Consider the following 7,504-nt stretch of genomic DNA (forward strand, 5'->3'; position numbering starts at 1 on the left):
CCATTATATGACCTAGCCTTAGGTGCCACAGATCCTATCATTTAGACTATCTCTAGGCCTTTTAATTCCTATGGCATTCATATTTTGCTCGATATTAAATACAGATACATCAATATGTAGCTGATAGAGATCGTTAATAAGAAAATCATTTGCAACTTTATTATTTTCATAAAATATGTTACAATGATCTTTATGAAAGCTAATCACATAGCCTTCTTGTGCTAAACATGAAACAGAAATCAAATTCTTGCTTGCTGCAGGCACATAATAACAATCTCTAAGAACTAAATCTAATCCTAACGGTAATCACAGAGGATAGGTTTCCACAGCCATAGCAGCAACTCTTGCTCCATTTTCGATGCGTAGGATCATCTCTCCATCTCTCAACCTCCTACTCTCCTTAAGATCCTGCATAGAAGTGCACAAATGAGTACTAGAACTAGAGTCAAGCACCCAACTGGATACAGAAAAAATCATAATATTAGATTCTAAAATGAGCATACCTCCAGAAGGACCATCCTTCTTGTTCTTTAGGGTGGCCAGGTACTGAGGATAGTTCTGCTTCCAATGGCCGTCTGATTGGCAGTAAAAATATTTTTTCTTTTCAGTAGCCTTCTTCTTCGATTCTGTCTTCTTCTTCCCATCCACCTTCTTCTTCTTTGCAGACTTCTTTTTGTTTCCAAAAGACTTTCTCTTGAAAGAAGACTGCTCCACAGTAAGAACTGAGCCTTTTGAACCCTTCATAGAAAGCTCAGCCATAATCAGCATGTTCATTAACTCGGTCAAGCTATACTGTATCTTATGCATATGAAAATTCATGATGAACTAACCATATGCATCAGACAAGGACTGAAGGATCACATCCATCTGAAAATCTTTGTCTAAGATGACATCGAGCTTCTCAAGCTCCTCAAGATCCTTGATCATTGTCAAACAATGATCTTGGACTGACTGCCCATCATGCATTTTAGCCTTAAAAGTCTTTGACAGACTTAATACTTGGCTGCGCGACTTTGTTCACCAAACAACTCTTGTAGGTGAGCCAACATTTAGTGGGTAGTCATAATATTCTCATGTTAGCGCTGCAAGTCATCAGACATTGCACCTAATATGTAGTACCTTGCTTTGTTATCATCATCCGTTCATTTTTTCAGAGACGCTCTCTGTTCAGCAGTCAGACGTGCTGGCATGGCAGGTGGGTCCTGGTCTAAGACATGGGTCAATTTTTTGAAACTCAGAATAATTCTGTAGTTCTTTAACTAGTCCTTGAAATTTGATCCAGTCAATCTGTGGGTGTCTAATATTTTAGTCAGGAGATTGGACGTAGACATGTTTCCTGTAGAGAGTCAACAGTTTCTAGTTAGATTTTGTAATCAGACTTAACCAATTTGTTTAAGGGTTTCATTTTTAAACAAATTAAGCTCCCACTATTTTTTGAGATCCCTACACTCCCTAGGTAGAGATGTAAAAATCTTCGTGATTAGTGATTTCTAGTGGGTGGTGCGGTCTCACTAACTGGCTCATCACCTCACCTAACAGTCATTGATGATGGGTCAACCGATGAGTGGACAACTCTTGTCTAATGATTTTCTAATCATGGTGCACCCAAAACTTGGTCTCTAATTCATGAAGCTCACCGTGCCTGGAATATTGCTCCAATCCTTAGTTAAGTCAAACCCACCATTTGCACGAACTAGATTCCTGATTGCATCCCTCACCATATCTGAAATATTGAGCCCAACTCATCCTCTAATTTATAGCATCCAATGCCTAATGGACATGGTTGCATCTTTCCGATGCAACTGAGCTACTGTATCCAATCGAGAACAATCAACCCCGGGAAGGACCCGCACATCCACAATGGTGGAAGACCTTAAACTTAATATTTTCTTAGGGATATTTGATTTAGGTCTCATTAAACTTGGCTTGACATAGTCATAACAATTATGACTAACCTAGTGGTATGGGTTAGCTCGAATTGTTAGCCACCTCAAATCAGAATTGGGTCGACACATATGGCCAGATAAGTGAGACCGGTGGAAGGGATATGCGACTAACTTGACAAGAATGCATTCGAGTCGAGTAGCTCCTAATTAAAAATCAATCGATCGCATCTGCCTAACTTATCTTAGACATCAAATTGTCGAACCAGAACTAATTGGATTAGCCTACAATCCAGGCTCTAACCACTAAGCCAAATTAGGTCTTAACTTGATCGAGTCATATATAAATGTGATTCGATCTTGACCTAGACTTAATCCTATTAGGCTGGTCAATTATTAGCTTTCATGATCACACCTAACCAATTTTTGATTCAGTTTGATCAACCGCTAGACCTAATTGAGCTATCCAAGTCCGAACCCAATTTTATGAAAATGACTTAGATCTAAAATTCTCAATTTTAGATCTAATTTAATTCTATAAGTTTAATTCATTAATTAAGTCTTGGGTTCATAAACAAAGCATGTAAAATAAATCCTAGGGTTTCAGGATCTAGGATTTTGCAGAAAAGTAAGTTTTGATTTCTGATTAAGGATTAACGCGCAGCACCCCTACACATCATAAGAACACCCATTGAATGGGAGGAGAGGGCCTTTAAACCCTACTTTGTTCTTATGACGGACGGTCATGAGGAACACCTTAATCAGAAATATAAATTTAACTACAAAACTAGTTAGATCTAAATTTACATATTACATATACAATTTAAGATCTAACTAATACATGCTTTGCATACATCTCATGTATCAAAAATTAATCTAATTAACATACTTTCAAATTTAATACATCACATGTAACATCTAAAAAATAAAATTTAAATTAAACTATTTAACATAAAATTTATTCTAGACAGTTACTAGAACAATTCTAGAACTAGTCTAGGCATGCAACAGATCAATCTTATGTATTATCTAAATTTTTATTTTTTATTTTTAATTTAAATATAATATTTATATCATTAAAAATAAAAAATAAATTAGATCTAAATTATATTTTAATCTCATTAAAATATAAATTTACAAGACTATTCATAGATCAAACTATTCCTAGTCTAGTCATGCATCTCATGCATGATAGATCTTCTTAGATTTAATTTTAAATATTTTGATTTCAGATCCTATCACATCTGATGTGACATCTAAAATTTTTTAATATCAAATAAATTAAAATTAAAATTAGATCTAAATTAGATCTGAAACTGAGCCATCAATCTGGCTCTGATACTAGTTGAAGAAAAAATTATCTTTTTCCTTGTAGGATCTTCCAGATTTCATCAAATCTGGGGTGAAATATTTTTTAAAAAAAATTATCCTATATTTATTTTAGATCTAAATCTTTAGATCTAATTTTATTATCTGATATTAATTCTAAAATAAATCTAAAAGTATGAGGAAATATGAAATACCTCAAGGATAATCTGATTACCCTGTAGATGATCGCAGCAAGCCTGAGGTTCTGATTTAGCCACGCAATCGCCTAGCCTCTACCAGTATCCACTCGAGCAGGACCTAGATTATCTTCTCCTCATGACTCTCTACTCTAAAAATTTGAACTCAATCTGATTAGGAAGATCTTCAAAAGCCTTCCTGAAGTTGGAGCAGCAGCTTGTTGAAAAACTTCTACAGCCCTTTGTTCAATGCATCACCACGCCTTGATCCTTCACCAGATGGATGCCCAACCTCTTGGGCATGAAGAGGGGAGAGGGAGCACTAGGGAGGATGTGGAGAAGAGGAGGGGTGGCTGGCTTTTGCTAGGTAGGGAGTAGAATCACTTAAACCCTAGGCACAGACAGGGTTTATATAGACCCTGCTGCGCAGCGCAATGCCACATCATTCGACCAATCAAAAAATTCTATTTAATCCAAAAAAATTTTGATTGGTAGAGTGATGTCATCTAATCACATTAGATAAGAATCCCCACCCTCTCTCCTATATTGGTGCCAACATTGGATAAGCACAAGGGAGATGGCGCCCAAGAGTTTATGTTGATCAAGACTCCTCTTGATCTTTATCCACTTGGGGTGCAAGCCTTGTCCAATTATGGCACCCACTTTGATACTTATTTTTGACAGGTGGACACTCCACAAAAAACCTCCAATAACCTCTTGCCAAGTGGCCTTCAGTTTAAGACCCATATGTCAACATTTAACAGATGTCCTAAAATGAAAATGGTAGGTGTCAGGAATTAGCATGTGTTGTCTTTAATTCATCTCATGAATTAAGACAAGCCTTTTCTGAGCTGGATTGGCTCTAGTCAGACTGAGAGAAACCTTCTCAAGGTTTTCTGGGTCAGTCAAAATATATTTGGCTCAATCAAGATAGAAAAAATTGCACGAGGAGAAAGTTAAGCTCAATCGTGTGCTAGCACGATTTTCTTGAACCTAATTAGATCTAATCCAAATCAATTGGGCTAGCCCAATTGATGACATCCAGATCCTAACTCTTGTTAGTGTGACCCGATTAGATTTAATTCTGTATGATAATGAGATATGTCATGATCTCATCATCGACATCATCAAAACTCCTTTCGATGGATCAAAATTCTTCTGATTCAGACAATTAGAATGATCGATCATCAAGATCATTCTAATTGCTCTCAAAATCCATCAGTGACACCTAGCAGTATATAATGACAATCCATCAGAACTGAAAATGAATCTCTTGGTGCAACTACCTGTGTGATTGTGTTCCTCTATCATGAGTCCCAACTGAATTAGGGTTAAGGTGAACTCGTCAAACCCAACATCAGTCATATGAATCAATCAATTGATCCGAGTCCGATGTGAAATCCTAATGGAAAACTCTTTTCTATTATTTCACTCTGCCATGGCCATGGGCTTAAGGACTCGATCTTTTGATCATCATAGGACTACTTCTCTTATCTATCGAGGTTGATAAATTCCATCTTAGTGCGACCTAGTTTCTACAATGAATGTGCTACAGCCAACATACACCTCAGGGTTTCAAATGGCTAGAAGACCAAGTTATGGTGTAGTCAAACTATAACACACTCAAGGTGAACCGTTGATGCACCTCAGGTCAAAGAACTAGACATACAACTATAGCATCGAGCTAGTCATCGATGAGATGGTAGACTTCTTTATGACTGCTCGATATGGTCATGCTCAGTACTTTCATTCTCAATGAATACCTATACTCTCATTTTGGTATCTCCACACCATAGACTCAAGACACATCTATCCTAAGTAAGCGGTCGTACACCAACCTTTCGGATCGATCACCATCCTTATGATGATCCTATGATCAGGACTATTTATGAGTTAGTTATGTAAATTCATGCCTTAAATTTTTAACTCTTGAAAATATGAATTGACATTTCTACTAACTCAAAGGATGTATCACAGACACAATGTACACAATGTGATAGAAGAATAACCCATTTATTGATTTATAGTTAAAATTATAAATTTGCTCTTAGATTTATACAGAAATGTGTCAGCTAATCTGGCATCTAGGGCACACATCTAACATCTTGCTCTGTTAAGAAAAATCTGGATGCCATCTTATGATGTGTGGAATTAAGGAAGCACATGAGTAATTAAGAGTCCTTAACAATTAAGACTCTTCCATAAACTCAATGCATATATGAAAGGGTGTCCAATTTATTTGGCATTCAAACTCCTTGTTAGAGAAGGACTCTTCCTTCTCTTCTATGCCCATAATCCCAAGAGGCATCTTATGTCACGAGGAATTAAGAAATGCATGGAGATAATGGAAAGAATTAAGAGTTTTAAAAGAATTGGACTCTTCCATTTCTCATCGCATGAATGTGTGGTGTCCCTATTTATTTTGGCATGGAGTTCCTTCTTGGAGAAGGATTCCTCCTCCTCTTCTATGTCCACATGTCCCAAAGCCCCATCTGATGGCACACAAAACAAAGGGATGTGTGGAAGTTGGTAAGAATATTAAGATAAGTAAAGGAGAAGGACTCCTTTCCTTAAATGCCCAAATACATGATGCCACATTTTTTTTCTCATGTGGTTTTGACATGGAGAAGATGATTTCACAAGGAATGCTTTCATAAAATCCAAATCAGCAACCTATTTAAATATAGGTTCAAACCCAATCACAATAGATCAAGACAACAAGCTTAGGTTAGCACAAACACCTTTGCACTAAACCCAATTAGGAACTTGGGTTAATTCATGTGCTAGCAATTTAATTAATCTATTAGATTTATAATAAATCTAAATAGACTAGATCAAGATCAAATTTTTATTATATGTGATCCATTGGATTTCAAATCTAGCCAGCAGTGGACCCAAACTCTCGACGTAATCCTAATCTGATTGGATTAGGTCAGCTCAAGAGTTCTAATCAACTAGGACTCTTCCTAATTGATTCTCGAATTAAACTCTTTTAATTTTGATGAGTCCACAAATCAAGATTGACATCTAGCAATGTGTCATGACTACCTAAAAGATTTAAAATTTGATAAAAAAATCAAAATTATCCTTCCATGCGAGTTACCGTGTAATTCAATCCTTCGATCATGTAACATCCCGAAAAGACTATGGGTATGAAAATATATCAAACCTAAATACCTATCCATATGTATCTTGATCCGATGATAATGACTCGATTGATGAATCAATAGAAATCATTTCTACTATTCATCCCTGTTCTGATCAGAGACTCTCAAAGTCATCATCCTATGAGATCACATAAGATGTTCTCTCCACCTACAAGGAGTGATCGATTCCTTATTGACCACTCATAACCTCCATGCATACTTCACCATACTCAGAATATCTCACACACATCTTAAAGTGGTGTGCTAGAGAATAAACCAAGTAAGGATCCATGTACATAAGGTACCATGGTGATCTCGGGTCAAAAGATCACATGCACCACTTTCATTGAAGAACCATCTATTGACATACTGTAAGGCTCCATCAGATGTTCTTTCGATGGGTCAGCTTAGTGAACTCATTCTCTAATGAGCACCTACATTCTTGTATTAGTGTCATCACACAAGTGATTGTGAGATTAACCACCTTCTCCATTGAGCATACATAGGATGTATCAGTCTTACTGGTATCATCAATCTCTAACTCGATGATCCAACGACTGAAAATATTTTAAATTGAGGCTATCATAATTTTAGGTCTCACTGGCATGATCTCATCATGGCCCTAAAATCATTGTCCTAATCTATAGGGTTTATCATAATCATAAAAACTATGATGTATCAAATGATAAAATACAATACCTAGTAAATAAAATAACTAATGTCATGCAAATGAGTAGAAAAAAAATAAAGAAAAGTTCCTTCGCATCTCCATGCGATTAACTTATAGGGCACTATTCTTTCACAGCATTGTTTAAGTATGACCATATGGGATTGAAAGGTCAACTTAACTAGAACACTATAGTTTGTTTGCTATTCACAAGGTTATATGTGATTTAGAGGTCAGAGAGAAAAATATTGAGAATTATAGAGGTACAATTGATAAAGAGTTACCTACTCTTGAACTCATAAA

At 36.3% G+C, this 7,504-nt stretch overlaps 1 long non-coding RNA gene across 1 annotated transcript; it reads right to left on the reverse strand.

Annotated features, from left to right (window-relative positions):
* Nucleotides 1-290: 290 nt before the first annotated feature.
* Nucleotides 291-3,740, reverse strand: LOC140855428 (uncharacterized). Its single transcript, XR_012138361.1, has 3 exons — nt 3,407-3,740; nt 504-738; nt 291-408 (listed from the first exon to the last, which is right to left on the reverse strand). It is a non-coding gene; the product is annotated as an uncharacterized lncRNA (long non-coding RNA).
* Between the last annotated feature and the right edge of the window lie 3,764 nt (nt 3,741-7,504).

Source organism: Elaeis guineensis, chromosome 2 (genome assembly GCF_000442705.2).
Source record: "Elaeis guineensis isolate ETL-2024a chromosome 2, EG11, whole genome shotgun sequence".
NCBI classification, from domain to species: Eukaryota; Viridiplantae; Streptophyta; class Magnoliopsida; order Arecales; family Arecaceae; genus Elaeis; species Elaeis guineensis.